Below are 3,503 nucleotides of genomic sequence, written 5' to 3'. Positions count from 1 at the left end.
TGTCTCATTCAGTTCCGGGTTATCCACAGACTCCACTATTCGAAATTAAAGCTTCACAAGCTGTTTCCAGACACCTCCTCACAGTGTGACAAATGCAATATAGCAGAGGCAAATCTCCTCCATAGCTTCGCGCTCTGTCCCAGGATAGAGAGATATTGGACAAAATTTTTTAAAACATTCTCTGATATTCTTAATATCCACATTGAACCGGATCCTGTCTTAATCGTTCTGGGAACCTCAGATTCCACATCAGTATTAAAAAGAGTACAGCAGCAACTTCTTTCCTATGGTCTGGTTACAGCTAAAAAATTTATTTTGACATTCTGGAAGAAGAAGGAAGTTCCCACTTTTAAGCTGTGGCTCAATGAAATGACTGGTACCCTTCACCTTGAAAAAATAAGGTTTTCTCTGAAGAATAGAGAGTCATAATTCAATAAGATTTGGCTGCCCCTCGTCCGTTACCTAAGAAATAACCCATAGTGGACACTCCTTGTGTAGTCAACTGTCCATTATTACTTTTCACCTTTTGTTTTCTATTATTTTTCATTGCAACCTTTATTGTCATATACTACGTATTGAGCAGAAAGGGAGGGTGGGTGTGTCCAGAGTATTTATTTATTTATTTTTTTGTTTAATTATGTTGGATATTATCTGTTGTATTCTTTTGCTTTGTTTTTCTCAAATGAAAATGTAGACTGCGTTCTCATGTCCTACATCTTGAAATCCTTCTTTAATAATACTTGACAAAAAAACAAAAAAAAACATGTTTTAGCGCTCACAACAGCTGCAGACACTACTGCTGTCGTTTACGTTGTCGTAAAAGATGACCCTTTCCAGTTCTAGTTAATTTCAAGTCCATTTATTAATATATGCACAACAAAATGATGTCATACATTGTGCATGAGTGTGGAGTAGGTGCCGGGACAAATGGCCAGATTGCAGCAATGTGGACAATGGCAATGAGGCAGAGACGTCTACAGGCACTAGAGCAGCACCCAAATCCACCGGCAGGTAGAAACACAGCGTTGGTCTGAAAGAGAGGAGAGACCAGCAGTCAGACACACAAACACTCAGAGAGACATACTGAGCCTGATCTGCTGTCTAAGCTAAGGTAGGAGAAGACGCTGCTAGGGTCGGTCACATGACAGTGAGAATAAACCGTTTTCATTGAGGTCATTCAGCCTCAAATGAAAAGTAAATCTGCCATGTTTGTTTTTGTTCTATCCTATCCAATGTGTTAGAGTAGACTTAGAGGAAAATAATTACGACTATCCCTTAATATGGTTTAAGCTTGAAGCCCAGTTGATGTAAATCAAGTCTCCACTTTGGAGTCAGGCTCTTAAAAAATACTATAATGTGGCTCCTGACAGGCAGTTTAAGAATCACTGCTCTAATGTAATAGCCATTACACCCTACAGTCAGAGATGGACTGGGATCAAAAATTGGCTCTGGACTTTTGTCGAGACCAGCCCACCGCAATCGGCCGGACACCAACCATCCTTCCTGGTGATTTACGAGTCTCTGGCCTCTCTTTATTGTTCTATTGTAAGTCGTTACGTAGAGATGTTTGAAATAAGTAGAGACGGTTGAATAGACAATGTACTCACAGACATAAAAGGCTGCCTGGCTGTGGATGAACTGGCCCGCTTCTTCCATGAAAACAAACATGTGAAGGCAACCTGTAGACGGAGACAGAGAGGACACACTTGATGATTCATAACTGAAACTTAGACACATCACGTTATGTTCATTCTAGAGTAAGGTAGAGATGGTTGAATAGACAATATACTCACAGTAATAAAGTCACACGGTATAATTGTAGGAAGTACTAAGACATGTAAACCAAGAATGAAAAAATAAAATAACACCAAAATATAATGTACCTTATTATCGGAGCAGCTTTCTCAGCAGATCGGTCTTCTCTGCAACTCCATGAATCACAGAGTCTGTTTTCTTTCAGACTCCATCAGCATAAAAGCCTCCAGGTGGTCCTGTGAAAGCTTGCTCCTGAGTCTGTTTTTGATCAACGTCAGCGTTGAAAATGTACGCTCACAGGCCACTTGGGTGATGGACAGCGTGAGTACAAAATTTGCATGCCAGGCCAAGAAGGTGGAACGCATCTGTGAGCAGGTTGAACCTCCTGAGAACTTGGTGGCAGCACAGTGGGCGATCTTTGCAGGGAGAGCAGCTTCTATTCTCTACTTCCATCTCCTCCTCTTCAGCTCCAGAGCCTTCGTCCACTGTTCTGTTCTTTTACTCCTCCAGTCATGACATTTTCTACAGCTAGGCTTTTCAGCTCATACTGTATGTTTTCAACTGTTGCACGTCAAACTGGAGTACACAATTGCTGAGCCTACTTTCGATTGGTCTTTGCATCGGAAAGTTTTCTTCACCGTGGAACAAGTGAAGCGATTAATATCAACAGGGGGGCTCTCCTCCTGTTGCTCTTTATTATTATTATTATTATATCTGTCCTTTGTCCTCCTGTCACACAACACTAGGAGCAGTACATCGCCCCGGGGACCAACTCCAGTTCTTTTTGCCAGTGCCTTGGTCAGGGTCACTGACATTAACCCTAACATACATGTCTTTGATGGTGGGAGGAAACCGGAGCACCCGGCGGAAACCCACACAAACACGGGGAGAACATGCAAACTCCACACAGAAAGGACCTGGGAACCCAGGACCTTCTTGCTGTGAGGCAAAAGTGCTAACCACTGAGCCACCGTGCCGTCCATAATGATGAAGGACTGTCCTCCTGTCTGCCACTCACTGCTAGGCTGTGCTGCTCTGCAGATGCTGGACTTGGCTGACCCTGGACAAGAGATTAAGAATTTGTGAGGGTCAAACACAACAAATGTACAAAGTTAGGTTTTAGCCCCAACTACACTTGTATTTGCGAGCTAAAATTGGCTCCCACTCTATGTGTCTGAAAGCTGGCATCACTGTAAAATAAAGCATGAAATCTAAGATATGTTGTATTATTGTGACTTAGTCTCCAGGTAATTACAGTGTCTCCAGCTAGAATAGTGAATCAAATCAATGGTGAATCAATACTGAATTATTAGCCAGCTACACTATGTGTGGGTCACACTCACCTAGGCTCTCTTTCTCCCTCTCTCCCTCTCTCTGTCTCTCTCTCTCTCCTCTCTCTCTCTCTCTCTGTCACTCTCACAGGCCCACAGATAGAGCGGTCCATGGGGAATTCTCCTGGTAGTCCTGACTGTCTCTTCCTCAGGAACAGGACCCTTCCATGGACGTCTTCTTCCAGCATAATCTGGAAGCTAAATGTTACACACACACACACACACACACACACACACACACACACACACACACACATACACACACAGCGTACACCCCTCATCTCCCTCCCTCCTCCCCAGCAGGCAATACCCAACAAACGAACAATAACGCACCGGTGGCCAAACTTTTGTGTGTGTGTGTGTGTGTGTGTGTGTGTTGGGAATTGACCACCGGTGACAAGTTGACAAGCACAAAAA

The 3,503-nt window shown here is 43.3% G+C and overlaps 1 long non-coding RNA gene across 1 annotated transcript; it reads right to left on the bottom strand.

Moving 5' to 3' along the window:
- Positions 1–945: 945 nt before the first annotated feature.
- LOC139649457 (uncharacterized) lies at positions 946–2,132 on the bottom strand. Its single transcript, XR_011695610.1, has 3 exons — positions 1,884–2,132; positions 1,608–1,679; positions 946–1,030 (listed from the first exon to the last, which is right to left on the bottom strand). It is a non-coding gene; the product is annotated as an uncharacterized lncRNA (long non-coding RNA).
- Positions 2,133–3,503: the final 1,371 nt, after the last annotated feature.

This window comes from Centroberyx affinis, unplaced genomic scaffold (genome assembly GCF_046629955.1).
Source record: "Centroberyx affinis isolate AG114_WGS23_722 - 3 ecotype Tasmania unplaced genomic scaffold, CSIRO-AGI_Caff_v1 ptg001347l_1, whole genome shotgun sequence".
NCBI classification, from domain to species: Eukaryota; Metazoa; Chordata; class Actinopteri; order Beryciformes; family Berycidae; genus Centroberyx; species Centroberyx affinis.
Note: the sequence above shows the minus strand (reverse complement) of the source record. Positions and strands in the feature narration are given on the sequence as shown.